Source organism: Nicotiana tomentosiformis, chromosome 12 (assembly GCF_000390325.3).
Source record: "Nicotiana tomentosiformis chromosome 12, ASM39032v3, whole genome shotgun sequence".
Taxonomy (NCBI): Eukaryota; Viridiplantae; Streptophyta; class Magnoliopsida; order Solanales; family Solanaceae; genus Nicotiana; species Nicotiana tomentosiformis.
The window spans coordinates 42,705,720-42,726,349 of NC_090823.1; the positions used below are offsets into that span (position 1 = coordinate 42,705,720).

The following is a 20,630-nucleotide window of genomic DNA, read 5'->3' on the forward strand; positions in this document are numbered from 1 at the left end:
GAATATGTCTAGTAAATTGTAGTAATTACTCGAGAGAGAGAGAGTTACGACAGTCAGAGTGCTCATGATCGATAGAGAAGACTTAGGCGAATTTATAGAAAACATAGCGTAAAAGATTCAGACAATAGGGGAAATCACAACCTTAGATCATTCCACAACTTGTCTACAACCCGTTAGTAGTTAGTTATTAATTGTTGTATTTTCATTACGTAATATTTAGTTAGTAAACATCCAAATTATTACTTAAATATTTCTGAAGATTGATTGTGTGAGTTTGTGCGAGTCTAGTAGCTGTGTTTGAAAGGTTAATTCCCTGTGGGATTCGACTCCGGACTTATTAGCCATAATATATTTGCAACGATCGCTTAGTCCTTTTTATAAGGCATAGTTGGGCGTGATCAAATTTTGAACCAAATACATTGAAATTCTAACGTTTGTAATCTTGGGTGCTACAGGTGCATGCCTAGAAACTCTTCAAGAACTAATGCGAATGACCCGATCCACACATGGATGACGTAATAGAAAATCCAAATAAAAGAAATAATGTGAATGACCCGAACAATCAGGGTACGGCGCCTCTTATACCAGAAGCATCCATGTATGATTGGGCACAACCCATCGCCAAAATTCTGGCAACCACAATTGCAGTCCCTCAAATACAAGCGGAATCATTTCAAATCACAAACAACATGCTACATTTGTTGCAGAACAAGGGACTGTTTTCAGGGTCTTACATTGAAGATCCTCAGCAGCATCTAAAAACTTTACTATCGATAAGTATCACACAAAGGCAACTTAATGTGACACCGGAAGCAATAAAGTTGTTATTGTTTCCATTCTCGATGACGGGAGAATCTCAGACTGGGCTTAATTCACTCCCCATAAACTCCATCACTACTTGGGAGGAATTAGTCAAGTAATTTGTAAACAAGTTCTACCCACCCAATAAGACTGCCAAACAAATTGATGAGATATTGAGCTTCAGGCAGAGACCAACAGAAACACTACAAGAAATGTGGGAGAGGTTCAAGGGTATGCTGGTTAAGTGTCCACATCATGGCATTCCAGAGCAAATATTGGGGCAAAGGTTCTACATGGGATTGGCAGACAGCTTAAAGGCCAATGTTGATGCTTCAGCGGGTGGAGCATTTTTGAGCAAATCATTCAGAGAATGCAAGATCCTACTCGATAAAATGGCTTAAAACTCAAGATGGATAACAAGAGACTCTACGATCACTCCTGTAGTTCACTCTGTGGCTTTGGACCCAAACAACTCTATAGCCAAAAATATGGCCACTCTAATGACACAAATGAGTATCCTTACCAAGAAGATTGATGAATCAGGCCAGAAGCAGCAGGTACACATAGTTGATGCGACTAATGGGGGCTTATGTACACCATGCATTAACCAACCTTATGTAAGCTCGTGGAGTGCGGAAGGTGACAACCAGCACTATCAGGAAGATATGAACTATGTAGCCAACTATGGGGGACAGAGGAAAGGTGGTCAGAATTAGTGACAACAGAATCAACAATATAGACCAGCACAACAGCAGTACAATAACAACAACAATCCTGGAGCTATGCGACCATAGGGTCAAGTGGTGCCTTACCAAAGGCAATAGGGTTACCACCAGCAAAATCAACAGCTGGCTTATCAACAATCTCAACAACAACAGATTGTGAGACAAGATGATGGGTTTGCTGAACTTAAGGGAATGCTGGACAGTAATAACAAAATGCTGTGACAACTGATTGGGTCCACTGGAAAAATGCAAGGGAGATTGGACTCACATGAATCAGCGATAAATGGTATTGAGATTCAAATAGGACTGATTTCTATGGCTCTAAACAATCGTCCCCAAGGGACGTTACCTGCAGATACACAAGTCAATCCAAAAGATCAGGGCCCAAAACACCTTATGGCAGTGAGTCCACGAAATGATAGAGACCTAGATCTGGAGCAAGAGATTGCTCACGAAAGCTGACCTATAGAAACACTTGTGCCAGTACCCATTGAGATAGATGATTCAGCAGGGTTAACTGAGGTGACGGTACAACATGCACAAGAGAGCACAAGCAAAGAAAAAGAGGTTGTGAAGGAGACTAAGGTAGCACAAGAAATGACAGTAGAGGCAGTGCTTAAGCAAGATAAAACTCAAATCATAGGAAAGAAGCGACCTCCAACACCATTCCCGCAGAGATTGGCCAAATTTGAGAAGGACGAGCAATATAAGAAATTCATGGAGATGTTGAAACAAATACAGGTGAACATTTCACTGATTGATGTGTTGCGGGAGATGCCTGGGTATGCCAAAATGATGAAAGATTTAATATCTCGCAAATTCGACTTCCATACCTGTCCACTATTACATTGACACAGACCTGTAGTGCAATCATGACGAGACCCATAGATGAGAAGTTGTCAGACCCTAGGGAGTTTCACAATCCCATGCACGATAGGCAGCTATGCTTTTACTAAAGCATTGTGTGATTTAGGGGCAAGCATAAATTTGATGCCCTTGTCTATCTACAAAAGGTTAGGCATTGGAAGAGCTATACCCACATCCATGTTACTACAGATAGCTGACCGGACAGTGAATAGGCCCTCTGGTATCCTTGATGATGTATTAGTACAGATTGGGAAGTTTGTATTCCCAGCAGATTTTGTCATTCTAGACTGCCAGGTTGACGAGGAGATTCCCATAATTTTGGGAAGACCATTCTTGGCCATTGAGAGAGATTTAATTGACTGTGAAACTGGAGAGCTCAAAATGAGGCTAAATGATGAAGAAATAACATTCAACATGCAGAAATCTATGCGGTGACCAAGTGAATTTGCTAACTGCTCTCTAATAGAAGCCGTGGATGTAATTTTGGAGGAGGCAGATGAGACCTTAAATGCTAAAGACCCTCTAGCAGCCTGTCTCTTGAACTTAGATGAAGTAAATAGAATGGATTTGGTGGAGTGGGTGTTGGATCTTGAAGGCCAAGGGTTTTGAAAAAGAGAGCTCGAATTTGAGCCTTTGCACTTAGACGAAAGAAACATTCCTCCAGCTAAGTCATCGATAGAAGAGCCACCAAAGTTGGAACTGAAGCCGCTACCACCTCACCTCAGGTATGCTTTCTTGGGACCTAACTCGACTTTACCTGTTATTCTCATCTGGGTTGTTAGATGTGCAGAAAGAACAACTTTTCAGGTATTGAGTGAGTGTAAAACTGCAATTGGTTCAACCATTACAGACATTAAGGGTAATAGCCCAGCCTTCTGTATGCATAAGATTCTATTGGAAGATGGCCAAAAACCTTCCAGAGAACATCAAAGAAGGCCGAACCACAACATGAAGGAAGTTGTGAAAAAGGAGGTGATAAAATGGTTAGATGCAGGGATCATTTTCTCCATCTCCGATAGCAACTGGATCAACCCAGTCCAACGTGTGCCTAAGAAAGATGGGATGACTGCAGTGAAAAATGAAAACAATGAGTTGATATCAACAAGAACAGTCACGGTATGGCGAATTTGTATGGACTACAAAAGATTGAACAAGGCCACCCGAATACCATTTTCCCTTGCCGTTCATTGATCAAATGCTAGATAGATTGGTTGGGAAGTCCCACTTTTGCTTTCTGGATGGATACTCGGGGTATAATCAAATCTCCATTGCCCCGAAAGATAGAGAGAAAACATCATTCACCTGTCCATTTGGTGTCTACGCATTCCGGAGGATGCGGTTCGGCCTATGCGATGCACCCGCCACATTTCAAAAGTGCATGATGGCCATCTTCACTGATATGGTAGAGGACATCATGGAGGTCTTTATGGATGATTTCTCGATGATGGGAGACTCATTAGATGATTGCCTAAGGAATTTTAAAAGAGTGCTGAAAAGATGTGTCGAGACTAATCTGGTGCTCAATTGGGAAAAGTGCTATTTCATGGTACAGGAAGGTATAGTCTTGGGGCACCTAGTGTCGAGTAAGGGCATTGAGGTAGATCGTGCAAAGGTTGATGTAATCGAAAAGCTTCCACCACCCACTTCCGTCAAAGCAATAAGAAGTTTCCTTGGCCACGCCGGGTTCTATAGACGGTTTATAAAAGATTTTTCCAAAATTACTAACCACTTGTGTAAATTGCTTGAAAAAGATCACCCTTTTGTATTTTCTAATTTGCAGGGTAGCTTTTGAGGAATTGAAAAAGAGGCTGGTGATAGCACCTATCATAGTTGCACCTGACTGGGAGCGACCATTTGAGCTGATGTGTGACGCAAGCGACTATGCTGTGGGAGTAGTGCTTGGGCAGTGCAAAGACAAAGTCATACATCTAATATATTATGCAAGTAGAACTTTGAGTGGTTCGCAACTAAATTATACAATGACAGAGAAGGAGATGCTAGCAGTGGTGTTCACATTTGACAAATTCAAGTCATACCTGATAGGCGCGAAGGTAATTGTTTATACTGACCATGCTGCTCTCAGGTACCTTATTGATAAGAAGGAGTCAAAGCTGAGCCTGATTCGACGGGTGCTACTGCTGCAAGAATTTGACTTGGAAATCCGTATCCGAAAGGAAACGGAGAACCAAGTGGCTGATCACATGTCTATGCTAGAAGTAGCCGAAAAGAAGGTTGAGGGGGAAGAGATTGTGGAGACTTTCCCGGATGAACAACTACTAGCCACGAGTCTTGAGGAAGCGCCATGGTATGCAGACATTGCAAACTAATTGGCAAGCGGTATTGCTCCCTATGACCTTTCCTCTGTTCAAAAGAAAAAGTTCTTTTGTGACTGTCGCATGTATTATTGGGACGAGCCTTATCTGTTTAGGATTTGTGTTGATCATATGATCCGGAGATGTATCCCCAAGATAGACCAATCTTCTATTTTGCAGGCTTGTCACGTGTCACCATATGGTGGCCATTTCGGGGGAGTAAGGACAGCTGCCAAAGTGCTGGAGTCGGGCTTCTACTGGCCGTCATTGTTCAAAGATGAACACTTATGGGTGAAAGGTTGTGACGAATGCCAACGAACCGGGAATATTTCCCGCCGACATGAGATGCCTATGAACCCAATTCAAGAGGTAGAAGTGTTTGATGTATGGGGAATCAATTTCATGGGGCCTTTCGTCAGCTCATATGGCAACAAGTACATACTCGTAGCTGTGGACTATGTGTCAAAATGGATGGAGGCTGCAGCGCTCCCTACAAATGATGCAAAGGGGGTAATTAGTTTTTTGAGAAAGAATATATTCACTCGATTTGGCACTCCAAGGGCAATAATCAGTGACAGAGGCACTCACTTCTGTAATTGAGCCTTCGCAAAGTTGTTAGAAAAATATGATGTACACCACAAGGTTGCCACCCAATATCATCCACAAACGAGTGGGCAAGTGGAAGTTTCGAACAGAGAGATAAAGAGCGTTTTGACAAAGACTGTGAATGCTACAAGAACGAATTGGGCGAGGAAGTTAGATGATACACTCTGGGCCTATCGTACTGCTTTCAAAACTCCGATTGGCATGTCGCCGTATAAATTGGTGTTTGGGAAGGCATGTCACTTACCAGTGAAGTTGGAGCATAGAGCTTTATGGGCATTGAGGTAGTTGAATCTCGATATAGAATCTGCGGGTACAAGTACAGTCACAGAGTTGCACGAGCTTGATGAGTTTCGCTACCATGCTTTTGAGAGCACAAAACTATACAAGGAGAGAATGAAGATGATGCATGATAAAAATATTCTTGAGCGGAGTTTTAATCCCGGAGATATGGTATTGCTAAACAATTCAAGATTGAGGTTATTTTCGGGCAAATTAAAGTCAAGATGTTCATGACCATTTTGTGTGGTAGAGATTCACCCCATTGGTGTCATAGAGATTGCTGCGAAAAATGACTCTAGCACGTTTAGAGTCAATGGGAACAGGTTAAAACATTATTTGGGCATGGATGATGTGAAAGTTGTGTCGGTGACTCATCTTCTCGAGCCACCAATGTTGAGCGAGCCTTAAGGGTGATTACATGCGTCGTGCCGCAACGTTAAATCAGGCACTTCATGGGAGGCAACCCATTGTAATGTTGTATTCGTCGTGCCGCGACGTTAACTAAGGTGCTCATTGGGAGGCAACCTAATTCGTAGTTAATTTTTAGTATAGTTAGAATTTTTCTTTTCGTTTTTAGGTACTAACAAGTTTGCAGGTGATTTTGGCATACCGTACGGAGCACTGTGCGTCGCTTGAAGGAAACCTGGCATGGGAGCTCGCCTCGCATGGGTTGTGGTGAGATGTAACAGGCGATAAAGCTCGCCTCGCATGGGTTTACGCGAGTTTAAACTCGCGTTATATCTGGCGTCGCAAGGTAAGAGGCCAGATGGTTCAAGCGACAAGCCTCGCGCAGCAAGCTCTCTAGCTCGTGTATGACCTCGCGTCGTAAGGGCTAGGGTGAGGTAATAATGCAGGCAGCGCCAGGTAAGTATTTGTCGGGCTTATTTTAATTTTTATTCCCTTATTTGCTTCTAACTCCCTCAATTAAACGCCCAAAACAAAACAAAAACACAAAACCCTAACCTAAAAACCTTCACTCCTCACAAAACACTCACGCAGATACACTGCCCTCACACACTCACGCAACACTGCCACCCTTGCCCCCTCCCAACTCCATTGAAGTCAAGCAAGCTTCTCCTATTTCCTTCACTTGCAACATCAGTACCAAAGCAAATTCTTCCTCTTAAAGCATCTAAGGTATGATTTTTATCTCCTTCCTTTGCAATTTCGAGTTGGATGAAGGTATGAAATTAGACACAAAATTTGGGGGTTGTTCTTCATTGTAATAATGTGTTTGTATGTCCCAACCCCATGAACCCTATAGGAATGGTGTTGCTATTGTATGAACACGTGGTGGTACGGAACGCCCAAGCCGATTTGGGAGGGTGAGGCAATCCCTCACCCCTACAAGCACTCCCATGACACTAGTGCATGCTACGTGTTTGCTATAATGCCTCAATGGCATTCCTTGTCCCCATTGGAGCCCGAGTCTCCGGGATTAATAGACTAGTGTTATGCAGTCATGCACCATGTTAAAATCTTAAGTGTGGGGTGCCTCACTGGTAGCCCGATGCTTTGAAATTGGAGGAAGCACCCATGTGTTGTTGTTTGATTCTCATGATTAAGAAAATACGAGGTGAAGTCAGAGTAACCTCGGTAATTTGGGCATGACCATGTATGTCATATTATAATACAGTTTTAACTGTTTGATGATCACTTGTGTAAGAATGACTATGCCTCCAAGAAAAGACACCGGAAAAGGAAAGGCTACTTCCATTGCTCCGGCTAAAGCAAAGGCAACCTCCGCACCTCCCCCAAAGAAGAGAAAAGGGGGTGAAGCTACCTCCAGACAAGGTGAAGGAGCATAAGCTGTGGCAGCTATAGCAGCCATGCATCCACAACCCCAAGCTGGCGAAAATAATTGAAAAGAAGAAAGAAAGAAATGAGCATCCGACAAATGAAAAGCTGGCGAAGCCAGTCCTAGAGCAGGCGTTAGAGCAGGCTGGGCGATCCCTTTAGCTCGCGTGGGAGCTGGCGAGGCCAGGCCTGGGGCGAGCTCTACCTCGCGTTAAGGCTGGCGAGGCCAGGTCTGGGGCGAGCTTCAGCTCGCGTGAAGCCTCGCGAGGCCAGGTCTGAGGCGCGCACATTCCGAACTTTAAAGGCTTATTTCGTCGTCTGGTTTGACTAGGACTTGGCCTACGCATTTAGGTCTTTTCCTACACATATAAATAGACCTAAAATGCCACTTTTGAAGGACTCTTGGCAATTGGAGGCAAGGATAGCTCATGGAACAACCGTTGGGAGCTAGATTCATCGATTTCTACATCTCTTTATCCGTACTTTGTAATTTAATTATGCAAAATATTATGGATATTGTTATTATGAGCATGAGTAGCTAAACTTCTAATCTAAGGTTTTGATGGAACCTATTGAAGGATGATTTTCTTGTTACGTTAATATATATTTGTCGTAGTATTTTCTCTATTTGTTCAACTACAATATAATTGTGGTTGATTGAAGGGCCCTCAATTGGTTGTGCCTATTTAGTATGTATTACTCAGGAGAGAGTGCATATTTAAGTAGTTGTTGAACAACATCACTCCTAACGTATATGAGGGATCAATACAAAGAGTTTAAAAGTGGGATTAGGGATAACGAAATCTAGGTGCCATCCGAATGAGCCGTACTTAATGTCGGCTAGCGTAATTCGGGAAAATATGTCTAGTAAATTATGGTAATTACTCGGGAGAGAGTTACGATAGTCAGAGTGCTCATGATCGATAGAGAAGACTTAGGCGAATTTATAGAAAACGTAACGGAAAAAGTTTCCGACAATAGGGAAAATCACAACCTTAGATCATTCCACAACTTGTCTACAACCTGTTAGTAGTTAGTTATTAATTGTTACATTTTCATTACGTAATATTTAGTTAGTAAACATCCAAATTGTTACTTAAATATTTTTGAAGATTGATTTCGTGAGTTCGTGCGAGTCTAATAGCTGTGTTTGATAGGTTAATTCCCTGTGGGATTCGACTCCGGACTTATTAGCCGGAATATATTTGCAACAACCGCTTAGTACTTTTTATAAGGCATAGTTAGGCGTGATCACATTTCAAAAATGGGATTTTACCCATTTTTCATAAACTCTCCATTAGAGCTCGGTCTAAGTGCGATTTTGAAGGGAAAACTTAACACTAATTCATAGGTTTGTACTCTTTAACTCATTTTCTTCCATTTCTAACATCACCCATTAAATTCCTAGCCCTAATCTTTGTTCTTTCATGGTAGAAAACTAGGGATTTAGGAAGAATTGGGGTTTTTTTGCAAATTGGGGATTTAGACCTCAATTTGGTGTCGGATTCCGAAATTAATTATATAATCGGGCTCGGGGGTGAATGGGTTAATGGATTTTGGTCCGAACCTCGGGTTTGGACCAAGCGAGCCCGGGTGTTGACTTTTTTAATAATGACCTAAATTGAATCTTTTGCAATCGTGGGTGATTCCTAAGACTTATTTTGAATCGTTTGGTTGGTAATCTGCAAGATATTGTTGGTTCGGAGGCTTGTTTGAAAGGCAATGTTGTGGTTGAGCTTTGAGTGGTCTTTGGAGCGAGGTAAGTGTTGTGTCTAACCTTGACTTGAGGGAATTAGGAACCCTGGAACTATGTGCTATGTGATTCTTATGTGAGTGGCGTATATGCAAGGTGACGAGTGCTTATACGCTGCCGAATTATCTGTTTTTCCTGATTTACCGCTTTTCCTTAATTATTTCATTTCCTGTCTTAACTGTTATATGCTCTAAATGCTTTCCATGCTTAATTGCTACTTGTTATTCAATATCTTCTCCTGTTCACGACGTTAGTTCTTCCATAGTTTCATGATTCCCTGCTATTTGCTTAAATTGACTTACTTACACCTTCTAATTGTCAATTACTGGATTGGTCTCGCTGTGTAGTACTACTCATGTAGATTTTCTACATTGTACGAGGTTTCCATTTGGTTCAGTTTGGTATTTGTTGATCGCAAAGGTTAATGTGGTCTGAACTGTTGATTTGACTGTGCATTGAGTACATGGTACTGATATGATGGTATCGGGCTGCACTATACGGTGGGATCGGGTTGAATGCCGCAACATGTGAAATAAGGGTAGATTGACATGGTGAAATAAGGGTGAATTATGATACTGATATTGACATATGGTGGGATCGGGTTACGCGTTGCGATATATATATATATATATATATATATATATATATATATATATATATATATATATATATATATATATTATATTTATTGTTGTTGATATCGTTACAGTAAATAAGGGAGGATTTTGTGTTGTTTGGTGGGATCGGGTTGCGAGCCGCAACAACCTATATGTTTCCATTTCTTGAGCTGTGTTGGTTTTTCCGGTATTTGTATCTGAATTATTAAAGATTAGTAATTCTGGACGACACTGGTTTATTCTTGAGGCTATGGTTATTATTTTCAGTTGGCTATTTAATTATGTTCAGTATTCTCATTTTCTGTCATTATTATATATTGCGTTCAGGTTGTAGTGTAGGTGACCCGCCTTAGCCTCGTCACTTCTTCGTCGAGGTTAGGTTCGGCACTTACCATGTATATGGGATCGGTTGTACTGATACTCCACTCTGCACTTCTATACAGATTTTGGAGTCGGTCCCAGCGGCGGCTACTAGAGAGCTCGAATCGGACAGCCTACGGAAACTTGAGGTATAGTTGCTCAGCGCCCGCAGCTCCTGTAGTCCCCTTCTTGTTTTTATTTAGCTGTTTATCCCCTTTTCACATAGCTTACTGTTATTTCAAACCCTTGTATGTACTATTCTAGTAGCTTGTGCACTCGTGATACCGGGTTCATGGATTTGTAACAGATGTTTACAGTTTTAGCTTCCGTATTTATAAATTTTGGATTATTGCAGTTGAATCGGTTCCTATTCATTAATAAATTTTAAATTGTTAAAAAGGATAAATTATTTTAACGTTGGCTTGCCTAGCAAGTGAAATGTTAGGCGCCATCACGGTCCCGATGGTGGGAATTCTGGGTCGTGACACCACATGTGTTGCTCTGGCTGTAGTACGAGCCATACCTTGGCCTCTACCACGGCCCCGGCCTCTCGCGGTCCTAACTAGTGGTACTGGTGGCCGTCCGTATGATACGGTCACACGTGTCCTCACCATCTGTGAAAGAATAGAAGAGTCAAGTTCAAATTTGGAAAACAATAAATTCACACGACAAAAAGTTTCCTTTACCAATATATTGTAAAGCTCTCCAAACTCCAGAATTAAAATATTAGTAAAGTATTATTTCCTTACCAATATAATTATAAATGTTAGGAATTATGTGTTTATAAACTCACAAGAAGCAACAAAATAACGACGTTTCAGGTCCAATGGTGTGCATAAAGTTTGAACAATGGAATCAAAAAATACAGATATTTTGTGGCAGAAGTGGAAGAAAGCACAAAGGGAATATGGTAAGATTAGAGTCAAAGCATAAGGTGTGTGTACTAATATTATTATGTTGTTGGTGTCCTAATGTATTTAAACATACACTAAATTTGAATGATGTTATCACCGGAGAAGGAAGAACATTTTCAAAGGAAGATCAATAACTTTTTACAAGACTTGATAGCTTTAGAAATGGAGATAGCTAGAACAACTCGAAGGGGTGGTTAGAGTAAAGAGACTTCAAGGTGAGAAGGATCTATTAGACACTTGAAACAAATCTACGTGATAAGAAGGAAGATTTATCGATAGTACAAAATAAGTTTAACAAATCCAGTGACACTTTATTTGTTCAAGACCGTGAAGACATCAGCTTCTAAAATATGAATTATAGTTTTCCTTAATATAAAGGAATTTGATTCCATTGTGTATTTGAACGTACTTTGTTTTAGTTGGCATATAATCTTAGTACCTTATGATTAAAGAAATTTATGCTATTATTATATATAATTTCAACGAGAATATGCATTATAATGATATTATACTTTCCCCCCTTCTTAATACGATTACTAAACTTAATAGTTATTGAACTAATTTTACTTTGTATTTATAAATCACATGATCACATGATCCAGTGACGATTTATTTGTTAAAGACCGCGAAGATATCAACTTCTAAAATAAAATTGTGTTAGTTGGCATATCATCTTAGTACCCCATTGATTAAAGAAATTTTTGGTATTATTATAATTTCAATGAGAATATGCATTACAATGATTATTATATTTTGCGGTCTTCTTAGAAGATTACTAAACTTAAAAGTTATTGAACTAATTTTAATTTGTATTTATAAATCAAATGACTGCTTAAATAAGCAATTTTCAAATTTATACTTATTGGTTACTCCCGTTGTTTCAATTTAAAAGACACACTTTCCTTATTAGTCTGTTCCAAAAAGAATGACACATTTCTATATTTAGAAAGAATTTAACTTTAAACTTTTTATTTTACATATTTTACCTTTAATGAAAAGTTTTTATAGTCACACAAATATCATGGTGCCACAAAACTTTTGCCCCTTAAACTTTTAGCACCAAATGTTTCAAAAACTTTTATTTTTTTCTTAAATTTTGTGTCAAGTCAAATTAAATCATCTAAATTGAAACGGAGGGAAAATTATTTTACAGTGTGGAATATATTATGTTTGACAGACCTCGCGCGAGTGCAAACCTAGTTAATTTATATGTTAGATTGTGGATTCGATCAGAGAAATATATGCTAATTAACTAATAATAACTCATACTAGCATTAGAAATCATACCTTGATGGCTTGGAGTGATTGGGATTTGGGGTGACATCTCTACCTCTTCCTTTTTCTCTCCTCTCTTTTCTCCCTCTTTCCCTCACTAATTTCTCTCTTCTGTTATCTAATGAGGCGTCCAAGAGCTTTCTATTCCTTCGTACAGATTCAATTATGGGCTTCAACCCAATTTTCCCCTTTTCTTAGAAATGTTTTCCTTCTCTTTCCTCTTTTGTTTTATTCTAAAATGCCCTTTCAATTTACTTTTCGTTTGGGATACTACATCAACAAACGACATTTTTAGATTGTCCAAAGGATGAAGATATATATAGTGAATGTGAAGAATTAATCATTGCTTCAAATGTTCTCTACGTGCTAAAAATTTGAGTGAAGAAGTATATGGGTGTTCATTCGAACTTCAAACGTGAATCTGATAGAAGAACAAATTAAATGTTCCAAACTGAGATCGTTAAGTAAAATCAACCTCCATTATATCAATCAACTAGTCTTGTTTTAATACTACGATAGTGTTCTTTGAGTCAAATGAATGTGATTCAATAAGGTAGAAACCTTGAAGTAGAAGGAAAACTGATTCCCATTAATTTTGTCTCTTACATTAAATTGCTAGCTGTAACGGAAGTTATGCTCAGAAAACAGAACTAACTCGAGCAAAACCAGCTAAGTTGGCAAATACGTATTGCCAACGTTACATCAGTGCTCCAAAGCTTGGATTGGAAGGCGTAAGTGAATATTAAAATGGTCTTCAACTCGGAACAAAACCTACATATTTGTCATTTGATAATCAAGTAAAAAGTACTATAAAATCACCATAGTTAATAATTCAAAATATTTAAAAAGGAATTCAAAAAATCATACTTAAAAAGTTTGACTCCCCAAATACTCCTACTACTTGTTTTCACATAAGAAGAGACAACGGTGAGAGTATAATATAAAGCGTTTCAGTCCTCCATCTAGGACGAAATTAAGTAAATGCTCACCAACTCAGATAGTAACCTCATTTCTACGGAGAGTACAATCCCATTCTAAGCTAGTAGGTTATGAATGGCAGTAGTACAAATGATAATGGGGCATTCCTCATTTATTTTCAATAAATAAAGCTCAATGTCACTTAACTAACACATTGTTGGGATTTTAAGCTTGTGTAGCTTAAAGAGGGTGAATGAGAAATGGAGGAAAAATAAAATATTTGAGTTTCCCTTGGGAAAGGGACATTGTACCATATCGGAGTAAGAAAAGGCTTTTGATGGGTATATATATAATTGCTCTTCTTCTAGCTCTTAAAGAGTTAAGAAAAAGGCAAGCCTCGCGCCGTCGTCGTCGCTCGCTCGCTCGGCTTCGGCTTCGGTCAAAGATCGATTGATTGATTAATCTTTCAATCCGGAATAACCCATGACCCGCGACCCGGTTCGGTCAGGCCCGTTTTCTTTCCCGAATTATTTTAAATATATTTTTCCCGCAATTTTTCAAACACCCCTTTTCAACAGCCATGGCTGTTTCTGAAAGGTTGCAAACCTTTTCAGAAACATTGCCAGCAACTCTATAAATAGAGTTTGAATCCTAGAATCTTTCCTTACGAAATTTTCTGAGCTTCTTCTTCTTCTTCTTCTTCTTCTTCTTCTTCTTCTTCTTCTTCTTCTTCTTCTGCACAATATTTTCCAGTGTGTTTTACGACCATTGAGTGGTTCGCAGTTCATCAGAGTTTTTTGGTACCAATACACTGGCGAGTTAAATCGTTCTATCCTGGGAGGATATATTCGAGCACCTCAGGTACTTGAGGGAAATAATTTCCTCAAGGACACACTGTGTATTCAGTGGGCTCGATTTATTCCTATACTTTTTTTTTTGTTTTTCAGAATCTATTTCGTTAAACAAGTATTACTAACTTTCTGTTTTATTTTTTAAGAAAGTTTAATTGTTTATTAAAGCAATACAAATTTTTATAACATTCTTAAGGAAATTTTTTTTTTTTATTCTATATTTTGTTTGTGGAGATTAAAACCTGTGTGGTTTTTTACTCCTTCTGAATTTTACTATTTTGATTTGAAGATATAAAAAACTTCATCAGAGTATTGAAATTCGTAAAACGATTTGAAGAACATAAAAACTTCATCGTTTTTCTGTGAAACAGTATATAAAAACTTCGGTTTTTATTTATTATACATACTATTTTTGTTAATAACAGTATTGTTTACTGTTCTGAATTTGCCATTAATTGAACTCATCTGTTGTTTACAGTAAGAAATGGCAATTCATAACGGAAATTCTTCTACGACTATTGCGGCAACGACGATAGCCTCGTCAAGCCGGACTACTGTTCCACCGGCAGAGAAACCGGGAAAAATTTTCGGAGCCAACTTCAAAGGATGGCAGCAAAGGGTGTTCTTCTGGCTTACCACACTTGGTATGCAGAAATTCACTAGTGAAGATTATCCAGTGCCTGCTGCGGACATGCCAGACAACGAGAAATTCATGATTGTTGAGGCGTGGAAGCAGGCAGATTTTTTTTTGCAAAGGTTATATCTTAAGCGCTTTAGAGGATGACTTGTACAATGTGTACAGTGCGATGAATACTTCGAAAAAATTATGGGACGCACTTGAGAAGAAGTACAAGACTGAAGATGCATCCTTGAAGAAGTTCGTGGTTGCCAAGTTTCTAAACTATAAAATGATAGACAGTAAAACTGTTGGAACCCAAGTTTAGGAGCTTCAACTTATTTTTCATGACCTTATTGCTGAAGGTATGGTCGTGAATGAAGCATTTCAAGTGGCTGCAATGATTGAAAAATTGCCTCCTTCGTGGAGAGATTTCAAGAACTATCTTAAGCACAAGCGCAAAGAAATGAAGTTGGAAGATCTTGTGATTCGTCTCAAGATTGAGGAAGACAATAAAACAGCCGAGAATAAGTCTCGTGGAAATTCAACGATCATGGGAGCTAATATCGTTGAGGAGACTGCTCCAAAAAGTAAGAAGAGAAAGAGGTCTTCTGGACAGACTAAGGAGCAGAACAAAAAAAAATTCAAGGGCAACTACTACAATTGTGGAAAAACCGATCACAAAGCCCCTGATTGTTGTCTCCTGAAAAAGTGTAAGAAAAAGGGACAGGCCAACATAGTGGAGAAGAATTATGACATTGATGATCTGTGTGCAATGCTTTCGGAATGCAACCTAGTTGGAAATTCGAAGGAGTGGTGGATTGACTCTGGAGCCACTCGACATGTTTGTGCTGTCAAGGAAGCATTTGCGACTTACTCTACTGCTGGTCCCGAAGAAGAGCTTTCCATGGAAAATACTGCAACAACCAAGATTGAAGGTTATGGGAAGATATTCCTGAAGATGACTTCCGGCAAGGTGTTAACGCTCAACAACGTTCTTCATGTTCCTACTATTAGGAAGAATTTAGTTTCTACTTCTTTGCTTGTTAAGAACGGATTCAAATGTGTATTTGTTTCTGATAAAGTTGTTGTAAGTAAAAATGAAATGTATGTTGGAAAGGGCTACCTCACAGAGGGCCTCTTCAAACTAAATGTAATGGTTGTTGACAGTATGAATAAAACTGTAGCTTCTTCTTATTTATTAGAGTCAAATGATTTATGGCATATTCGTTTAGGACATGTCAATTACAAAACCTTGCGGAAGTTAATTAATTTAGAAGTGTTGCCTAAATTCGAGTGTAATAAATCAAAATGTCAAATATGTGTTTAGTCTAAGTTTGTAAAACATCCTTATAAGTCTATTGAAAGGAATTCAAATCCTTTAGACTTAATTCATACTGACATTTGTGATATGAAGTCGACACCATCTCGAGGTGGGAAAAAGTATTTTATTACTTTTATTGACGACTGCACTCGATATTGTTATGTTTATTTGCTTAATAGTAAGGATGAAGCAATTGAAGCATTTAAGCAATACAAGAATGAAGTGGAGAATTAATTGAATAAAAAGATCAAAATGATTAGAAGTGATAGGGGTGGAGAATATGAATTTCCATTTGCAGAAATATGTTCGGAATATGGAATTATCCATCAAACTACTGCACCTTACACACCTCAATCCAATGGAATTGCGGAAAGAAAAAATCGGACATTAAAGGAAATGATGAATTCTTTATTAATAAGTTCCGGATTACTGCAGAGTTTGAGGGGCGAAGCTATCCTTACTGCTAACCGAATACTCAACAGAGTACCCCACAGCAAAACGCAATATATTCCATATGAAAAATAGAAAGGAAGAAAACCCAACTTGAAATATTTCAAAGTGTGGGGGTATCTAGCAAAGGTACAAGTTCCTTTACCTAAAAGGGTTAAAATTGGACCAAAAACTGTTGATTGCATTTTCATTAGATATGCTACAAACAGTAAAGCATGTCGGTTTTTGGTTCATAAATCCGATAATCCCGAAATTCACATTAATACGGTAATGGAATCAGATAATGCTGAATTCTTTGAAAGCATTTATCCGTATAAAACTGAATGTGAGTCGTTAAGTGAAAGACCTAAACGACCTCGGGAAGAACCAAAGGAAAATACTCCAAGTATAGAAGATCCAAGGCGTAGCAAACGTCAAAGAACATCTACTTCCTTTGGACCAGATTTTGTGACATTCTTGCTTGAAAATGAGCCTCAAACTTTTAAAGCAGCTATGTCATCTTCTGATTCAGCGTTTTGGAAAGAGGCAGTCAATAGTGAGATTCAATCAATTTTGGATAACCATACATGGGAATTGGTAGATCTTCCTCCAGGAAATAAGCCTTTAGGTTCGAAATGGATCTTTAAACGGAAAGTGAAAGCTGATGGCACTATTGACAAATATAAGGCAAGACTTGTTGTCAAAGGTTATAGACAAAAGGAAGGCCTTGATTACTTTGACACTTACTCGCCAGTAATGAGGATAACATCTATTAGGGTGTTAGTGGCACTAGCGGTCGTGTATGGTCTTGAAATCCATCAAATGGATTTTAAACAGCTTTCTTAAATGGAGAATTAGAGGAAGAGATTTACATGGAACAACCTGAGAGTTTTGTGGTAACTGGTAAAGAAAAGAAAGTGTGCAAACTTGTTAAGTCACTTTATGGACTTAAACAAGCATCCAAACAATGGCATGCCAAATTTGACCAAACAATGTTGGCAAGTGGGTTTAAAATCAACGAGTGCGACAAATGTGTTTACATTAAAAACACTCCAGGTCATGAAGTCATAGTTTGTTTATATGTTGATGTCATGTTGATAATGAGCAAAAACATGGCAGATATAAATGCTACTAAGCGCATGTTGGCTAGCAAATTCGATATGAAAGACTTAGGAGTTGCTGATGTGATCTTAGGAATCAGAATTCACACGACTCTACAAGGTCTAGCATTATCACAATCTCACTACATTGAAAAGGTACTTGACAAGTTCAAGTATTTGGATTTCAAAATTGCCAAGACTCTAATTGACGTGAGTTATGCACTTCAAAAGAATGAAGGTGAAAGTGACTCACAATTGGATTATGCAAGAGTATTGGGAAGTTTGATGTATATCATGAATTGTACACGACCAGATATAGCATGTGGTATTAGTAAACTGAGTCGGTTTACAAGTAATCCTAATCACATACATTGGATGGCAATGAAATGAGTTTTGGGGTATCTCAAACATACCCAAAATTACGCTTTGCATTATAACAAATATCCCTCCGTGATCGAGGGATATAGTGATGCAAATTGGATCACTGGATCATCTGAAGTTAAATCCACGAGTGGATATGTTTTCACAATTGGGGGTGGAGCAGTGTCTTGGAAATTATCTAAACAAACGTGCATCGCCCGTTCTACAATGGAATCTGAATTCATAGCTTTAGATAAGGCCGGTGAAGAAGCTGAATGGCTCCGGAATTTCTTGGAAGACATTCCATTTTGGCCCAAACCTTTGGCACCTATTTGTATACATTGTGATAGTCAAGCGGCAATAGGCAGGGCAGGGAGCGTTATGTATAACGGAAAATCTCGTCATATACGACGGACACACAATACTGTTAGACAACTACTCTCTAGTGGTATTATCACAATTGACTACATAAAGTCAAGAGATAACGTGTCGGATCCACTTACAAAAGTCCTATCTAGAGAGACAGTTTAAAGATCATCAAAGGGAATGGGGTTAAGATCTAGGACAAGTCATCATGACGGTAACTCTACCTAGCAGACTGGAGATCCCACGAGCTAGGTTCAAAGAGTTCAAACAAAGTTATGAATGACGGTTCAACATTGTCAAATAACTCAACCCATTCTCGTGATGAAGACAATGTTCAGAAATCAAGGTAAAGCATTAAGGCTTTTTGATGAGTCAACAAAGCTTAAAGGTTTTTTAATGATTTGCTAAGTCTGGCAGGAAATGACCAGATAGTGTGTCTATAGGATTACACGTTAAGAAATCACCTATGTGAGTGTGAAGTGTAAGTCGCTTCAAGGGGAATGAAAGTAAAGGCCCATTCTCTAAGCATTCATGAAACCAGGCGGTGTTCATGGCTGAAACGAACACAACCGTGAGAACCATAGATGGTTAAGGATTGATTGTGTGACTTATGTTGTCTAGGTATACAACAAAGCTCGACGGTTCAAAGATATCAAATCTACCGATTGACCGAGTATATCCGATATAAGTGTACTACGGAAAGTTCAAAGGGAAACTTACTTATCCAGATGCAATTAATTCTTGCATGTAAAACACACACGCATCCGTGCATTCCTTTATTTTATAGCCATTCCCCATTCATGTGGGGGATTGTTTGGATTTTAAGCTTGTGTAGCTTAAAGATGGTGAATGAGAAATGGAGGGAAAATGAAATATTTGAGTTTTCCTTGGGAAAGGGACATTGTCCCATATCGGAGGAAGAAAAGGCTTTTGATGGGTATATATATAATTGCTCTTCTTCTAGCTCTTAAAGAGTTAAGAAAAAGGCAAGCTTCGCGCAGTCGTCGTTGCTAGCTCGCTCGGCTCGGCTTCGGCTTCGGCTTCGGCTATGGCTTCGGATTCGGATTTGGATTTGGATTTGGATTTGGTCAAAGATCGATTGATTGATTAATCTTTTTGGACAAAATTCCTTTCAATTATTTAATTAATTATTTAAATAATTAATGAAAAATTCAATCCGGAATAACCCATGACCCGCGACCCGGTTCGGTCAGGCCCATTTTCTTTCCCGGATTATTTTAAATATATTTTTCCCGTAATATTTCAAACACCCCTTTTCAACAGCCATGGCTGTTTCTGAAAGGTTGCAAACCTTTTCAGAAACATTGCTAGCAACTCTATAAATAGAGTTTGAATCCTAGAATCTTTCCTTACGAAATTTTCTGAGCTTCTTCTTCTTCTTCTTCTTCTTCTTCTTCTTCTTCTTCTTCTTCTTCTGCACAATATTTTCTAGTGTATTTTACGACCATTGAGTGGTTCGCAGTTCATCAGAGTTTTTTGATACCAATACACTGGCGAGTTAAATCGTTCTATCCTTGGAGGATATATTCCACCACCTCAGGTACTTGAGGGGAATAATTTTCTTAAGGACACACTGTGTATTCAGTGGGCTCGATTTATTCCTATACTATTTTTTTTGTTTTTCAGAATCTATTTCGTTAAACAAGTATTACTAATTTTTTATTTTTTTTCAGAAAGTTTAATTGTTTATTACGGCAATAAAGAATTTTATAACATTCTTAAGGAAATTTTTTTTTTTATTCTGTATTTTGTTTATGGAGATTAAAACCTGTGTGGTTTTCTACTCCTTCTGAATTTTACTATTTTGATTTGAAGATATAAAAAACTTCATCAGAGTATTGAAATTCGTAAAACGATTTGAAGAACATAAAAACTTCATCGTTTTTCTGTGAAACAGTATATAAAAACTTTGGTTTTTATTTATTATACATACTATTTTTGTTAATAACATGATTGTTTACTGTTCTGATTTTGCCATTAATTGAACTCATCTGTTGTTTACAGTGAGAAATGGCAATTGATAACGAAAATTCTTCTGCGACTATTGCGGCAACAACGATAGCCTCGTCAAGCCGGACTGCTGTTCCACCGGCAGAGAAATCGGGGAAATTTTCCGAAGCCAACTTCAAAGGATGGCAGCAAAGGATGTTCTTCTAGCTTACCACACTTGGTATGCAGAAATTCACTAGTGAAGAATCTCCAGTGCCTGCTGCGGACATGCCAGACAACGAGAAATTCATGATTGTTGAGGCGTGGAAGCAGGCAGATTTTCTTTGCAAAGGTTATATCTTAAGCACTTTAGAGGATGACTTGTACAATATGTACAGTGCGATGAATAC

The 20,630-nt window shown here is 38.7% G+C and overlaps 1 non-coding gene and 1 pseudogene across 1 annotated transcript; one reads left to right on the plus strand and one right to left on the minus strand.

Annotated features, from left to right (window-relative positions):
• Positions 1-956: 956 nt before the first annotated feature.
• On the minus strand, positions 957-1,063 carry LOC117276826 (small nucleolar RNA R71). The gene has a single exon (XR_004507085.1). It is a non-coding gene; the product is annotated as a small nucleolar RNA R71 (small nucleolar RNA).
• Positions 1,064-4,789: 3,726 nt separating this feature from the next.
• On the plus strand, positions 4,790-16,482 carry LOC138902543 (uncharacterized; annotated as a pseudogene).
• The last annotated feature ends 4,148 nt before the right edge of the window (positions 16,483-20,630 follow it).